General features: G+C 60.8%; 1 protein-coding gene and 1 long non-coding RNA gene across 4 annotated transcripts in view; one reads left to right on the top strand and one right to left on the bottom strand.

The window, feature by feature from the left end:
• The window catches only part of ARID3A (AT-rich interaction domain 3A), a 50377-nt gene that overhangs the window by 7375 nt on the left and 27202 nt on the right, over positions 1 to 15800 (top strand). The window lies entirely within an intron of this gene.
• Positions 1010 to 2324, bottom strand: LOC141409175 (uncharacterized). Its single transcript, XR_012428163.1, has 2 exons — positions 2242 to 2324; positions 1010 to 1436 (listed from the first exon to the last, which is right to left on the bottom strand). It is a non-coding gene; the product is annotated as an uncharacterized lncRNA (long non-coding RNA).

The raw sequence follows: 15800 nt of genomic DNA on the forward strand, positions 1-15800 counted from the left end.
CGGGTCTGGGAGGGAGGCTGGCGCCAGCCCGAGCTGGGCGTGGGCTGGAGGAACCAGGCATGTGGGCGATGCGGGCAGAGAGACCGGGGCCTTGGTGACGCGGTGACAAGGCCTCCTCGGTCCCCTGGCATCTGTGGAGAGCCATGGGGGGGTTGCAGGCTGCAGCCGGCAGCCGAGGGGACCTGGGGGTGACTCAGGTGCGACTGCAGGAGACGCAGGAGAAAGCGTCTGTGAGGCTCCGAGTGGATGGTTAAGGCCGGGGCCGGCAGGGGGGTCTCAGGGACCCGAGGCTGAAGGAGGAAGTAGGGGCCGCTCCAGCCTTTCCCTGCAGGCGGCCAGGCCAGAGGAAGTGGCCGAGCGGGGGATGCTTTGAAGTTGGACCGTGCTGGGCTGGGCAGATGGAAACCAGATGGTGGCCAGGCTCACATTCCAGCCCTCGGCCAGCTGGGCTCTGCGCTGACCTCTGGGTGCGGCTGCGGGGAACCACCTCCTCGCCCGGGGCTGGAGGCTGGTCTGGGCTCCCGCAGGGAGGTGGGTGATGGACACGCTGGGACATGCCTGCCTTGGGGCAGCCCCTTCAACCCTGGGCTTCCTGGGCTTCCAGAATCCGCTCCCAGAAGCCTCCTAGGAGGGGCCGAGGCACAGATTCCCAGTGGGGCCTCCCGGGGCTCCTGACTCCCCAGGGGTGCCTGGTAGCTTAAGGGGCGGTTCTAACCCCAGCAACCCTCAGGAGACTTAAGTTTGGACTGCCTGGAAACTCACAAAGAGTAAAGAGCTGAAAGCTGGACATGGTGTGGGAGAACGGCCAGGGCTGCGACGGGGACTCGGGGAGGGGCGCGTCTCGCCAATTCCACCCTGCTCCGTGACTCGGTTTCCCTCTCCTGCAGAAGGGGATACTCCACGGGCCACGCCGCCACGAGTCCCATTTTGCCAGTGAGAAAACAGAGGCTCAGCGCTGGGAGAAGGGGTCTTGTGATCTTTTCTGGGTTTAAGATGGTACAGATGAGCGTGTTGAGAGTGGATTATCTTTAATTTCATTTGTTTATTCACCCAATATTTGCCGTCTGCCCGGGACTCAGCCCGCAGCAAGCCCTGGGCTGAGGGGGCGGCAGGAGCTGGACGGAGACCTCCATCCCCGCAAGGTTATAGCCAAGCCCAGAGGGAGGGTCAAGGCCCCCCATTCAGTCGGTCCTTCGGGGGTCAGAGGGGGACCTGACCCTGGACACGTGCGCCGCCCGGACAGCCGCGGCCTCCGAGGCCCAAAGCCGACGGGTGAGTTTTGGGGTGACCGGCCCGGATCAGGCAGGGACGAGGGGCCAGGCGCCCTGACCCCACAGTCTGTAGCGTGTCCAGAACAAAGGCGGGAGGCAGAGGCCGCTGTCCAGCTTGTCTGGGCGACACCCAGGTCGCGGTCCAAGGTGCCATGCAGGGTTTTTCTGCAGCGGGAAGCCAAGATGGGGAAACTGAGGCCAGAGCAGGGAGGCAGTCACTGTGTCACCAGCGGCCTCAGGTATTCATGGAGCTCCTGCCTTGTGCCCGGCCCCCTGGTCCCCCGCACCTGCCCCCTGGGTGTACCGGGAACGGATTGCACAGAGGCCCTGAGAGGTAGACTAAAGCTTGGCTTGTGTGTAGGGACCGGGTGCCGCCTCCGGGCTGGGCCTTGTGTGTAGGGACCTGGTGCCTCCTCCGGGCTGGGCCTTGTGTGTAGGGACCTGGTGCTGCCTCCGGGCTGGGCCTAGTGTGTAGGGACCTGGTGCTGCCTCCGGGCTGGGTGTTGTGTGTAGGGACCTGGTGCTGCCTCTGGGCTGGGCCTTGTGTGTAGGGACCTGGTGCCGCCTCCGGGCTGGGCCTTGTGTGTAGGGACCTGGTGCTGCCTCCAGGCTGGGTGTTGTGTGTAGGGACCTGGTGCTGCCTTCGGGCTGGGCCTTGTGTGTAGGGACCTGATGCCGCCTCTGGGCTGGGTCTTATGTGTAGCGGCCGGGTGCTGCCTCCGGGTCTTGCAGGAGACGGGATTGGAACTCCGAGAAGATGGGGCCGAGGGAGGGTTGTGGGCAGTGGGTCTTGGGGGAGGCCCCCGCCCTGCAGTCCTGTCATTTTTTTTTTCCCCTAGAGAAGGGCTCTCGCTATGTTGCCCAGGTTGGTCTCAAACTCCTGGGCTCAAGTGATCTGCCTAACTCAGCCTCCCAAAGTGCTGGGATTTCAGGCCTGAGCCACCGCGCCCGGCCGGGCCTGGGATCTTACCCTGGGCCATTCGTGGCAGGTCCAGCCGCTGATGCTGCCGCCCGCCCAGCTGGCCAGGCACCTGCGTTCCCAGTGTCAACAGTGGCCTGGGCCCAACCAGCCCAGTCAGTGTTACCCCCGCACCCCCGCTGGGGCCCCTGTTGACTCTGGCGCCTGCCCCACCCCCTTCCTGGCACGTGGCAGCCCTGGCCCGCCGGCCGGCCGCTTGGCACTGTCTCTGCCTCTTCCTCCCAGATCCTGGCAGGCCTCGGGGCTAACTTCCGCCTGCAAATCCTCGACAGCTGTGAAATTCTGCTGTCGGCTGCAGGTCTGGTGGGTGGCCAGGCTGCAGGGGGGGCCGGGCGCAGCAGGCTCAGGGCCACGAGTTCTTTCCCTGGACACCTGGAACCTCACTGCCTGGGGACGTGCAGTTTTGGAGGCCAGCACGTGTCAGGCAGCGATTAGGATCTCAGCCTCTTGATGTCTGACGTAGGCTCCTGGTGGCCTCCCGTCACCCACACAGCAGGCCTGGGTTCTAGAAAGTGGCCACGGTAGGATTTTGTTGGATTATGATTATAATTTTTGAGGCAGGGTCTTACTGTGCTGCGTAGGCTGGAGTGTAGTGGTGCCGTCCTAACTCCCTGCAGCCTCGATCTCCTGGGGTCAAGCGATCCTCCTCCCTCAGCCTCCTGAGTAGCTGCGAGCACAGACGGGTGCCACCCCACTCAGCTAACTTTTGTAGAGATGGGGTCTCACTATGCTGCCCAGGCTGGTCTAGAACTCCTGGGCTCAGGCAATTCTGCCCACCTTGGCCTCCCAAAGTGCTGGGATTACAGGCGTGAGCCACCGCACCCCACCATCGTGGGATTTTATTTATTTATTTATTTTTTTAATTTGTTTATTTGAGATGGAGTCTTGCTCTGTCGCCCAGGCTGGAGTGCAGTGGCGCAATCTCAGCTCACTGCAAGCTCCGCCTCCCGGGTTCACGCCATTCTCCTGCCTCAGCCTCCCGAGTAGCTGGGGCTACAGGCGCCCGCCACCTCGCCCAGTTAGTTTTTTTTTTTTGTATTTTTTTAGTAGAGACGGGGTTTCACCGTGTTAGCCAGGATGGTCTTGATCTCTTGACCTCGTGATCTGCCCGTCTTGGCCTCCCAAAGTGCTGGGATTACAGGCTTGAGCCACTGCGCCTGGCCATCTCTTTTTTTTTTTTTTTTTGAGACAGAGTCTCTCTCTGTGGCCCAGGCTGGAGTGCAGTGGCCGGATCTCAGCTCACTGCAGGCTCCGCCTCCCGGGTTCATGCCATTCTCCTGCCTCAGCCTCTCGAGTAGCTGGGACTACAGGCGCCCGCCACCACGCCTGGTTTGTTTGTTTATTTATTTATTTATTTATTTATTTTTAGATGGAGTCTTGCTCTGTCACTGAGGCTGGAGTGCAGTGGCGCAATCTCAGCTCACCACAACCTCTGCCTCCTGGGTTCAAGCGATTCTCCTCCCTTAGCCTCCTGCGTAACTGGGATTACAGGCGCCCGCCACCACGCCCGGCTAATTTTTGTGTTTTTAGTAGAGATGGGGGTTTCACCATGTTGGCCAGGGTGGTCTCGAACTCCTGACATTGTGATCTGCCTGCCTCGGCCTCCCAGAGTGCTGGGATGACAGGCGTGAGCCACCGCACCCGGCCTCTCGATACGCTTTTGGTTCCAGAAGTGACACTTGACACTCTTTTTGCAGAGAGGAAGAAAATGGAACGTTTACAGTGAGCCCCGAGTCCCCCTTGACCTCTAGGGCATGAGCCGTGCGTTCTCCAGGCCTTTCTCTGCCCACGTGCACCCGGGAATGTGACCTGGGAGGTATCTAACGTGATCTGCAGCGGAGGCTGAGAGGGTCCTCCCACCGCTGGCTTCGAGGAGCTGTTTATCGCGGTGCGTTCGCGTTGTAATTGGGACGTTCTGAGATGCCTGGTTCTTTTTAGCTGTGTGGATGTTCCCCTCGTGGCCCTGGACGCCGACATATCCACACGCTTCCCGCGGTCATTTCCACACACTTCCCTCGGTCATTTCCACACACTTCCCTCAGTCATTTCCCTGTTGTAAACAATACCGTAATGAACATCTCTGGGGCGTGGGAGGTGCTTGGAGCAGTGTGGGGAGGAGGTGGGGAGCTGGAATTGCCAGCGCTCTGGGAGAAGCGGGCACACATTTTCATCGTCCTGCTCCGGAGACCCCCAGGCTGGTGGGAGCCAGAGCTGGATGTGAAGGTAGCATTGGGATCTGCCCTGGCCTCACCACCTCCATTGCAGACTGAGGCTCGGAGGGGCCACTGGGAAAGCCCCAAATCCCTCGAGGGGTCCGGGCTGGGCTAGAGGAGATTGAGGGAGAGGCTGCCCAGAGGAAGAGGCATTGGGGCTGGGGCTTTGCAGGATGTGTAAGAGTTCGTTAGTGAGACAGCGATCCTGCCTGTTGGATCGCTGTGACTGGAGCATAATGTGTAGGGCCAAGGTGGCCAATTTTTTGGCTTCCCTGGGCTACATCAGAAGAAGAAGAATTGTCTTGGGCCTCACGTAAAATACACTAATGCTAATGATACCTGATGAGCCAAAACATAATTGCAAAAAAAATCTCGTAGCGTGTTAAGAAATTTACACATTTGCATTGGGCTGCGTTTAAAGCCATCCTGGGCCGCGGGGCAGTCAAGCTCGGTGTAGCAGGAGCGGTGGACAGAGCATCAGGGCGCCCAGAGCTGGGCTCAGCGGGGAGCCTTGGTAGGGTTCAGAGCTGGGAGAAGGAGGCTGGGAGGACAGAACGGAGGCACCCTTGGTCCAGGCAGGAGTAGAAGAGGCCGATGCTGCAGCTGCGCTTCTGGGACATAAGAAGAAGGAGAAGGTAGAATTTTCCCAGCGCAGGCGGGTGCTCTAGGCAGATGGTGCAGCCGAGGCCTTTGCCCAGAGGTCAGGCAGCAGGTTCCGAGCGCACAGAGCCGGCGGCTGTGTTTGAGACAGAGTGTGTTTGTCGAGAGGGCCCCGAGCCAGGCCCTCGGCTGCCAGCCCTGGTGCCTTCCTGGGCCTCTGGGAGGCCTGGCTGCACGTGAGCTGGGTGGAGGGCCGTCGGGAAGCCCCCCGGCGTCTGGTCCTCCCGCCGGGGCAGCGCCTGCCTCATCAAAGCCGCTGTGGCTGCTGGCGCCGTGCCAGCCGGGCCCTGGAGGGCGAGGGGAGGGTGCCTACCCGCCAGCCCCTGGCACCATGCCCCAGCCCATGCCCATGCCAGGAGCCTCGCTGACTCAGCCGGAAGAGCCTTATCTGGCCCCTGCGCCACCGCCTGGCCACCGGGTCACCGCCGCGGGGTCACCGCCGCCGTGGCCTGGCCCCACGCCCACCGCCGGCGTCCCACCCTGGTGGCTGCTGCCAAGCGCCGGCCACGCCCCATGCTTTCTAATAACACACGCGGCGGCCCGAGGGAGCGGTGCCCGCAGGCAGAGAGTGTCCCCGCGTGGTGCCTGGGCGGGGAATGGGCGTGGTGAGCCGCCGTGGCGTGCGTGCGAGTGTGCACGCTGGGGCTGTGGCCGGGCAGCTCGTGGGTCTGGTCTTGTGGCACCCTGCCTGGGAAGGGTCTTGCCCCAGAGACGGCATCTCCGGACCCTCCATGGCCACTGCCCACCGGGCGCCTGCTGGATTCCGTGGGTCTCATGTGTGGGGCTGTGTGCACCCAGCCAGCGGCACCTCACACGTCCGCCTGCATGTCCCCAGCCAGCACCACGGTGTTTGTTTAGTTCTCTGTGTGCCGAGGGACGTGGCAAACTTCCCATGTCCCTGTTTTGCGTGGACCTGTTGGTGAGTCTGTCCGGGCGCGCGTCTGCCCTGATGTCCTGTGTGAATGTCTACGTTGGGGTGATGGTCTCTTGTGTAGGCTTTTTTTTTTTTTTTTTTGAGACAGAGTCTCGCTCTGTCACCCAGGCTGGAGTGCAGTGGCCGGATCTCAGCTCACTGCAAGCTCCACCTCCCGGGTTTACGCCATTCTCCTGCCTCAGCCTCCCGAGTAGCTGGGACTACAGGCGCCCACCACCTCACCCGGCTATTTTTTTGTATTTTTTAGTAGAGACGGGGTTTCACTGTGTTAGCCAGGATGGTCTCGATCTCCTGACCTCGTGATCCACCCGTCTCAGCCTCCCAAAGTGCTGGGATTACAGGCTTGAGCCACCGCGCCCGGCCTTGTGTAGGCATTTTTTTAACGATAAAGATGGGATCTCGCCATCATGTCGCCCAGCCTGGTCTCAAACTCCTGGGCTCAAGTGATCCTCCCACCTTGGTCTCTGAAAGTGCTGGGATAACAGGCGTGAGCTGCTGTGTTGGACTGGTCTCCTGTGTTTTGTGTGGATGTGGCTGTGTGTGTGTGTGTGTGTGTGTGTCAGGGGTGGCTGCAAGCGTATGTGTGTGTGCACGCCGAGGCTGGAAAGTGTGTGTCCAAAAGTGTGCCTGCCTGGGCTCCCCGCGTGTGCACAGGTGTGCCTGTGACGGACGACCTTCCCGTGTGCCTGAGCATCTGGGGGCCTCGTGCTGGCCCCTGAAGCATGAGGTCACGGTGGGGCCTGTTAACCATTAGCCCCCGGGGCTGCTAGAGAGTAGTGCTGTCTTGGTCAGCGGCGCGCATCGGCCGCAGGGCACAGATCAGCGCCCGCCCTGCCCGCCGTGGGCTCTGGAGCCAGCCTAGCTGACGGAGCCCTGGTGACCGCCGAGCTATGGACAGGGCTCCTAGGGGTGCACCCCCACCCTCTCTGACCCAGAGGAGCTGCCGGCAGAGCCCTGTCCACTCTTGCCTCAGTTTCCCTGCTGGACACAAAGGGCTGAAGTCCAGGTCCCTTTGATGCCCCAAATTCTCTGTCAGTCCTGACCAGGGCGTGGCACACCAGGGGCTTCACCCATGAGGGACGCTTGACTCAGGGTCCTCTCCACTGGCGGCCAGGAGCCGCTGCGGTGCCGACCCGGTGGGTGGCGCACGGGGGGCGGGTGCGGACCGCCTCTTCTCCGCTCTGCCGACTGCACACGGCCAGAGGACAATTGGGGGTCACAGGGTTAAACGGCGACTAATCTGGCCATTGAAGGCCCCGGCGCCGGGATGTGGCCTTGCCCCTTGGTCAGGGCTGGGCTGGGGGTCCGTGGGCCCAGGCAGGTGGGCAGGGAGCGGGTGGAGGCCGCTGGCCCGCAGGCCCTGGTTCTGGCCAGGCTCAGGAAGTGAGCTGCCTGGGGGACTCAGGCCCCATGCCCAGAAGCCACGCTGGACACAGGCCTGGATTCCATGCCCAGCAGCCTCCTCTGCCGCCCTCGGACACAGAGAACGTGAGAGCAGATAAGAACCCGCCTTCCAGGAGGAGCCCCGTCCTGGATCAGATGGCGTCCCCCAAAACTCAGGTCCACCCGGAACCTCAGACTGGAACTGCATTTGGAAATAGGGTCTCTGCAGATGTTGTTAGTTTCAGCGAGGTCCCGTGGCGTAGGGTGGCCCCAAATCCCATGCCGGTCGGTTGTCCTCTAAGGGGGAGGTCACGCCTGTGATCCCCGCGCTTTGGAAGGCCGAGGCGGGAAGATCGCTTGAGTCCAGGAGCTTGAGACCAGCCTCAGCAGCAGAGCGAGACCCCGTCTCTACACAGATTAGCTGGGTGTGGTGGTGCACGCCTGTGGTCCCAGCTACTCAGGAGGCTGAGGTGGGAGGATCACTTGAGCCTAGAAGTTTGAGACTAGCCTGGGCAACATAGTGAGACCCCATCTGTAAAAAGATAATAAAATTAGCTACCTGTGGTGGTTTGCTACTGTGGTCCCAGCTACCCAGAAGGCTAAGGCAGGAGAATTGCTTGAGCCCAGGAGGTCCAGGCTGCAGTGAGCTACAGTGGCACCACGGCACTCCAACCTGGGCGACAGGGCAGGACCCTGTGTCAAAAAAAGAAAAAAAAAAAAAAAAAAAGGACGAGCGCAGTGGCTCATGCCTGTAATCCCAGCACTTTGGGAGGCCAAGGCGGGCGGATCACCTGCAGTCAGAAGTTTGAGACCAGCCTGGCCAACACGGTGAAACCTTGTCTAAAATACAAAAATTAGCTGGGCCTGGTGGCAGGTGCCTGTAGTCCCAGCTACTCGGGAGGCTGAGGCAGGAGAATTGTTTGAACCCGGGAGGCGGAGGCTGCCGTGAGCTGAGATCGCGCCACTGCACTCTAGCCTGGGTGACAGAGTGAGACTCTGTCTCAAAAAAAAAAAAAGAATAGGCCGGGCGCGGTGGCTCAAGCCTGTAATCCCAGCACTTTGGGAGGCCGAGACGGGCGGATCACGAGGTCAGGAGATCGAGACCATCCTGGCTAACACGGTGAAACCCCGTCTCTACTAAAAAATACAAAAAACTAGCCGGGCGAGGTGGCGGCGCCTGTAGTCCCAGCTACTCGGGAGGCTGAGGCAGGAGAATGGTCTAAACCCGGGAGGCGGAGCTTGCAGTGAGCTGAGATCCGGCCACTGCACCCCAGCCTGGGCGACAGAGCAAGACTCTGTCTCAAAAAAAAAAAAAAAAAAAAAGAATAAAGAAAAGAAAAGAGAAATTTAGACATGGACACATGAGGATATAGCTGGGTGGAGACAGAGGCAGAGGCTGGAACGATGTGGCCACAAGCCAAGGACACCTGGAGCCCCCAGAAGCTGGGAGAGGAGGGAAGGGCCCTCCCCTGGAGTCCCACTGATACGCTGATGTCAGACTTGTGGAGAGAGGACGACTCTGCTGACGTGGCACCATGCCCTGAGTGAGGTTAGGGCAGAAACACCAGGCTCTGCCTCCCTGGGCGCACATGTCTGAGCCCGACCCTCTCATGGGCACTTACGGGGCACCTGCTTTATGCCAGCTCGCCTGCGTACTGGGGACACAGCCGTGCACGGAGCAGAAGCTCCTGCCCCTGACGCTGGAGTCCCGACGGCGGGCAGCGTGGTGGAGGGCGGGCCTGTCTCGCCGTTATCTCCCGGGCGTGTCTGCTCCCCGTGTGTCTGGCGGCAGGGGCGCGTCCGGGGTGTGTGTGTCTGCGTAGGAGTGGCTGGCTGTGTGGCTCACGGAAGCCTGTCTGGGTAGGAGCATCGGTGGGGGGGTTCCCTCGTGGCCACGGTGCGTGTCTCTCGCGTGGCAGCCCCGGCCTCAGCCCCGTTGCTCCAGTGCCCCCAAACCTTTATCCATCTCAGGGGCACCACGCTCACGGCTACAAAAGTGGGTCTTCCGGGCAAGTGAGTGTCCCCCACCCAGGACCCCTGACCCCAGCCCTGGGAGGGCCCCACTGCCAGCCTGGCTGGACCTCCTTCATAGTCTGGTTTTCGGGGATGGATTTTGAGACAGGGTCTCGTGCTGTCGCCCAGGCCGGAGTGCAGCGGTGCAGTCATAGCTCACGGCAGCCTCGACCTCCCGGGCTCCAGTGATCTTCCCGCTTCAGCCTCCCGAGTAGCTGGGACCACAGACACTCACCACCACACCCGGCTAACTTCATTTTATTTCTTGGAGACACGGTCTTGCTGTGCCATTTCTCCTGGAGCGGCTGGGCGTCTCTGCCCCAGCTGGCGCCCTGCCCGACCACTGGCCCCCCCAGTTGGCCATGTGCCCAGCTCTTGGGGGCACTTGGACCTGGTTCTTGGGGAGGAACTAGGCAGATCAGCTCTGTGGTTATTCATTGCTTTAATGCCACCTGGTGGGAGAGAGCCCAGCCACGCCAATGTGCACAGATCCGCCTGTGACCTTGTCCTCTGGGCCTCAGATTCCCCGCCCATAAGACAGGGATGGCATCAGAAGGAGTGCAGCTCCTGTGACTTCGTTTTCATCCTTGGCCATTACGGTTCCCCAGGTTTCTCCTCTGACTCCTGTAAGGAGGGGATGGTGTACGGCGTGGGCCCTGCTGCCTGTCCCGGGCGGCCCCAGCCCACCTCCGTCTGCTCCCTGGGGGGTAAGGTGTCCCTGGAGCAGGCACAGCCTTGAGTGACTCCTCTGAGGCTGCTGCCCACGGTAGGGGCAGTTCCTGTCCTGCCCTTGGCCTGGGGTCTGGCAGAAGCTCCTGCCGGATGTGCCCGAGGGACCCCGGGCCCTGAGCCCACCAGGGAGGGCCCTTCCTCTCGACTCCCGGGTGAGAGGTGGGACGCGGCCCCTTCCTTCCTGCAGCTGTCTTTGGGCTCCGACTACAGGCGGGCCCATGTCTCACTGTGGGGACGGCGTCGACGTGGCCGGGGCAGGCGTGTTCTGGCCCCTTGGACTGCCCGGCTCCTGCTGCTGGTGCCTGGCTGCGTTTCTGTTCAGAGAACCCGGGCTGGGAGTGATGGGACCGCAGCCTCCCACCAGGTGCCTCTTTCCGAATGGACACTCCTGCTGAGGATGACCCTTCCGGGGCTTTCTGGGACTGTCCAGGTCCAGTCTGTGGGGAACCCCAGGACAGAGTTAATTGCCGAGTGCCCAGCCCTGGACAAAGTACTTGGACCCTGTGGTTACTCCAAGCCCATTTCTCAGCAGGGAAAAATGAGGCCCACAGAGGCAGGGCCCCGGCGTCCAGGTGGGAGCATGAGGGCGTATTGTGGGTGGGCCGGCCGGTCTGCGGGGCAGGGGCCCTGTGTGGAACACCCCAGCGTGGCAGGTTCAGCACTGCCTGGGGGAAGAGAACCCTGGGTGTTTCATTTTTATTTTTATTCTTATTTTTTTGAAGTTGGAGTCTTGCTCTGTCACCCAGGCTGGAGTGCAGTGGCGCGATCTCAGCGCGATGTCTGCCTCCTGGGTTCACGCCATTCTCCTGCCTCAGCCTCCCGAGTAGCTGGGACTACAGGCGCCCGCCACCTCGCCCGGCTAATTTTTTGTATTTTTAGTAGAGACGGGGTTTCACCGTGTTAGGCAGGATGGTCTCGATCTCTTGACCTCGTGATCCGCCCGCCTCGGCCTTCCAAAGTGCTGGGATTACAGGCGTGAGCCACCGCGCCTGGCCTGGGTATTTCTTTTTTTTGTTTTTGTTTTTTCACTTTTACTTTTTCCTTTTTATTCATTTATTTATTTACTTACGAGACAGAGTCTCGCTCTGTTGCCCAGGCTGGAATACAGTGGCACGATCTCGGCTCACTGCAACCTCCACCTTCCGGGTTCATGCGAGTCTCCTGCCTCAGCCTCCCAAGTAGCTGGGATTACAGGTGCCCACCACCACGCCCAGCTAATTTTTTGAATCTTTAGTAGAGACGGGGTTTCACCATGTTGGCCAGGCTGGTCTTGAACTGCTGACCTCGTGATCCGCCTGCCTCGGCCTCCCAAAGTGCTGGGATTACAGGCATGAGCCACCGCACCTGGCATACTTTTTTCTTTTTATTTATTTATTTATTCATTTATTTTTAGATGGAGTCTTCCTTTGTTGCCCAGCCTGGAGTGCAGTGGCCTGATCTCGGCTCCCTGCCACCTCTGCCTCCCGGGTTCAAACAATTCTCCTGCCTCAGCCTCCTGAGTAGCTGAGATTACAGGCGCTAATTACATGCCTGGCTAATTTTTGTGTTTTTAGTAGAGATGGGGTTTCACCATGTTGGCCAGGCTGGCCTCAAACTCCTGACCTCAAGTGATCTGCCCGCCTCGGCCTCCCAAAGTGCAGGGATTATAGGCGTGAGCCACCACTCCTGGCTAATTTTTTCTTTTTTTAATCCCACAGGCTTCAAAACTAAGATTCTGTTTGTGTGTTTGTTTGTGACAGGGTCTTGCTCTGTTGCCCAGCCTGGAGTCATCACGGCTCACTGCAGCCTCCACCTGCTGGGCTCACGTGATCCTCCCGCCTCAGCCTCCCGTGTAGCTGGGATTACAGGTGTGCGCCACCATGCCTGGCGAATTTTTGTTTTTGTTTTTGTGAAAACAGGGTTTTGTCATCTTGCCTGGGCTGGTCTCAAACTCCTGGGCTCAAGCGATCTGTCCGCCTCGGCCTCCTGCTGTGCTGGGATCCCAGGTGGCAGCCACTGTGCCCGGCCCACACTGAGATTCTGCATCTGTGGCTTCCTGATCCTTTGAAATGCTTTCTGGGTGCCCCCCAGTGCTGGGCACCGTGGGGTGGGGTGTGTCTGAGTGTGGCCCGGGGCACCCCCTGCCTGCCGTCGGCCCAGATCTGCGTCTGTGTCTGCATCTGTGAAATGGGTTTCCCGTCAGACACAGGGATTGCTAAAGGCCAGTGCCCTGGGTGGGGGCTCCACTGGGGACTGCAGGCCCCGGAGTTCCGTGTCATTTCTCGCCGCCACGGGGCTGCCTCCTGCCTCCTCTGCACCAACTTTCTGGAAGCTCCTGTCGGCTGATGCCTCCCCAGCCGCATCTCAGCGCCAGGCCTGCCGCTGCCCTCCCGTACTGGTGGGTCTCAGTTTCCCCAACTGTGACACGGGCTGGCAGCCGGTCAGGGTCCCCTCCCTGAGCAAGGGACTCCCCCATCCATGTCTCAGCCCCCAGCCAGATGGCCCAGGACCGTTTCACAGGTGAGAAGACCGAGGTTGCAGGGCCGCGATCGCACGAAGGGCCCGACACGCGAGAACGAGGAGGGTTTGGCGTCAGCGAGCTTCCCCCGGAATCTCGTGATCCGGAAATCCAGAGAAGCACCTTTGCCGCCCCCGTGGTCATTTCTGGAGTGTGTTATTAATATCGCCCCGTGGGTGGGGTGCTGTGTATTTCCAGAGAGGGGACTCGGGGCCCGCCAGGGCCGGGGGAGTGGAGCCGGCAGATGTTTGGCCCTGCCCAGAATCACTTCCCCAATTTCCCCACGCCCGGCAGGGCCCTCAGCATCTGCATCCGCCGAGGCCCGGCTGCGCTGACGGGAATTGAAAGCCTCGTGGCTTAGGCAGGCGGGGGAGCCCCCGGCTGGTCAGGTGCACTGGGAGCAACCCATGGCCAGGCTGAGCCCAGAGAGGGCAGGGAAGGGCCTGAAGTCACACAGCAGACACTAGCTAAGTAAGTGCCTGCTGTGTGAGGGCACAGGGTCACCCTGCAAGTAAGCACCTGCTGGGTGTGTGGGTGGCCCTGCCCTCCCCCAACCCTGCAGTGCCCACCGGTCAGTCGGGGCTGCCTGTCTCCTGGTGTCTTACTTCGCAGTCCACCTGCCCCCGCTGACCTCTTCCTCCTGCTCCCTGAACTGGGAAGTCCGGGCCCTTTTTGGACACTGCGTCTCCTCGGCATACAAGATAGTCCGGGACATACAAGAGGTGCTCAATAACGGCTGTAAAGTGCACTGTCCTGGCAGAAACCCTGTGGGCTGACAGCCCCGTGTGGCTCGCCCTGTGGTCCACACTCAGCTCTGCCGTCTCTGTCGGTCCTGGGAGTTTCCGGAACGGGAAAAACACCGAGACTCAAAATCCCCCGGCCTCCCAGGGCCGCACCACGGCACCAGCTTTCGCTTCTTGATGGCATCAGCCCTACCCCCACCACGGGTAAACTGAGGCCCGGAGAACGGGCAGCCTGGGGCGCGAGACTCCAGGTCCTCCAGGTCCTCCTGCCCCCCTGCCCTCCTCCCGCCTACAGCCCGAGGCTCTGCTCCAACTTCATTCCTTCTTCATTCCTGCCTCATCCGTCCAGCTGTTCATTCCTGGCCTCTGGACTCCGTGGGAAGGGGACGAGGGACGAGGCCTGGAACCTTTTTTTTTTTTTTTTTTTTGAGATGGAGTCTCACTCTGTTGCCCTGGCTGGAGGGCAGTGGTGCAACCTCGGCTCACTGCAGCCTCCATCTCCCGAGTTCAAGCGATTCTCCTGCCTCAGCCTCCCGAGTAGATGGGATTACAGGTGCCTGTCACCACGCCCGGCTAATTTTTGTATTTTTAGTAGAGACGGGGTTTCACCGTGTTGGCCAGGCTGGTCTCAAACTCCTGACCTCAGGTGATCCGCCTGCCTCGGCCTCCCAAAGTGCTGGGATTTTGGGGTTACGGGCACAAGCCACCGCGCCCGGCTGGCCTGGAGTCTGCAGCAGTGATGTGGCTGTGGGGGCGCACTCTGGCCGCCTCCTTCCTGCCTCTCCAGGCTGTGGACAAGTGACAGGCTTTGCAGGTTGCTGGTGCTCTGCAAACCTGGTTACCAGACAGCTGTGGACCCCCTCCCTGCCTCAGTTTCCCCAAACGCAGAGCGGGACCCCAGGGGTGTGGAGAGGCAGTGCTGGGTCCCGCCCTCCCCACCCCTCCCAGCAGCAGCGTGGGTGCTTCTGTGGAGGGGGAGGCCCCGGGGCCCCCAGGGACCCTGCCACCTGGGCAGTAGTGGCCGCGGGTGCTGAGTCATCTCAGCCTCCGCCCCGGGCCTCCGCCGCGCGCGATAACAGGATTATCAGGCCTCCGGAAGGGGGCGGGGGGCTGGGGGTGCTGTCAGTGGGTGGGAGCTGCCAGGAGTGGGGCTTCAGAGACGGGCCGGGAAGGGGACGCCAGCATTGGAGGAAGGAGAGTTCCTCACGGCTTCTTTCTTTTCCTTCTTTCCTCCAACTCCTGGCCTCAAGTCATCCTCCCGCCTCAGCCTCCCAAAGTGCTGGGATTATGGGCAGGAGCCACCGCCCCCGGCCTTCCCCCTTCCTCCCGTGGGCGCCTGCTGGATTCCCACCACTGTTCCCCACAGACCTGATTCTGTCTTTTTTTTGTTTTTGAGACAGAGCCTTGCTCTGTTGCCCAGGCTGGAGCGCAGTGGCGCGATCTCAGCTCACTGCAACCTCCGCCTCTCAGGTTCAAGCGTCCTGCCTCAGCCTCCTGAGTAGCTGGGATGACAGGCGCCCACCACCACGCCCAGCTAATGTTTGTATTTTTAGTAGAGACGGTTTCTCCATGTTGGCCAGGCTGGGACTCCTGACCTCAGGTGATCTGCCCACCTCGGCCTCCCAAAGTGCTGGCACGACAGGTGTGAGGCACCGTGCCCGGCCCGGATTCTGCCTTCATGGGTGGGAGGCAGGCAGGCAAGATGGAAAGAGGCTGTCCCTAGAATAAATGGATGAGTACCCAGCCTGACCCCGGGAAGGTGCTGAGGGTCAGCGCAGGCCGTCAGCTGCTACAGGAGTGAGAGGGGCCCACGCGGGGAAAGGAGCGTTCGGGGGAGCAGCCAGCATGTGTACAGATGGCCGTAGCCATGTGCAGGCTCGTGTGGGGCTCGGCAAGCAGGCAGGGAGTTGGGCCTTCTCCTGGGGGCAGTCAGGAGCCATGGTTGACCGTGGAGCACGGGAGAGACCTGGTTTGATCTTGATCTTGACTTCCAAGCCCCTCGGTCCCTCCACCCTCGGGGGCTGCCGAAAGGAGGGGGCATCTCATTTTTCCATCCTGGCAGCTTTACAGGGATTGGGGGGATGAAAATCGGCTCTTTCAGTTTAATGTTGTTGTAGGAGTCACAGTGAGTGAGTTCTTTTTTGTTTTTTTTTTTTTGAGACAGAGTTTCACTTTTGTCGCCCAGGCTGGAGTGCAATGGCACGATCTCAACTCACCACAACCTCTGCCTCCCAGGTTCAAACAATTCTCCTGCCTCAGCCTCCCGAGTAGCTGGGATTACAGGCATGCACCCGGCTAATTTTGTGTTTTTAGTAGAGACGGGTTTCTCCATGTTGGCCAGGCTGGTCTCGAACTCCCGACCTCAGGTGATCCGC

The sequence above is a fragment of the Macaca fascicularis genome, chromosome 19, assembly GCF_037993035.2.
Source record: "Macaca fascicularis isolate 582-1 chromosome 19, T2T-MFA8v1.1".
Lineage (NCBI taxonomy): Eukaryota > Metazoa > Chordata > Mammalia > Primates > Cercopithecidae > Macaca > Macaca fascicularis.